The sequence below is a fragment of the Schistocerca cancellata genome, chromosome 5 (genome assembly GCF_023864275.1).
Source record: "Schistocerca cancellata isolate TAMUIC-IGC-003103 chromosome 5, iqSchCanc2.1, whole genome shotgun sequence".
Taxonomy (NCBI): domain Eukaryota; kingdom Metazoa; phylum Arthropoda; class Insecta; order Orthoptera; family Acrididae; genus Schistocerca; species Schistocerca cancellata.
Genome location: NC_064630.1, coordinates 820,197,476 through 820,198,152, shown reverse-complemented (window position 1 = coordinate 820,198,152; position 677 = coordinate 820,197,476).

The following is a 677-nucleotide window of genomic DNA, read 5'->3' as shown; positions in this document are numbered from 1 at the left end:
AAATGAAGCCTTGAGCGCTAAGAGACTTGCACTGTTTTTCTGGAGTAAGATGGACACAGATTTGTGGTGGTCAGATCTAATTTTTTTTACTAAATAAATAAAAACGTGCTCCGTCTAAGTTTGAGTGAAGTGTAAGAAGAACTGTTATAACTTATCATGACGATGCATGGGTGACTCAAAAGGACAATGGCTATATAAAAGAGCGCTCAATGGACCTGATACGGACATAGAAATCTACCGTCATTGTAATACTAAGCTTAAGGTACGATATATGTTTTAGTTATAATAAATATTTGTTCTGGGAATACTGAATCATTTAGCAGTGCTCATTCCTATTATCTCCTCAGTATTATTTTCATTTTAATTATGCATTTTGCTAATATTACAGACACCAAGATCAGCAGTCCAATGTGCGTGTTACATTGATAAAAAGAAAACTGTTTTATCGTCTTCTTGCATCAGCTTTACTATTGAATTTCCCTTTTGTGTGATGTTACAGTTGTTTTTGCACCCTTAAGAACTTTCTGGTCCCTTAGGAAATTGTTTTGTCATAACAATAACTTAACAACCGGGTATGATCGTACCTACGATCATGAAGTAATTAGAAAGATGATAATGCAATTTCTTGATCAATAGCACGCTAGCTGTGACTGCTTCAAGCCACGTGAAACTGCAAG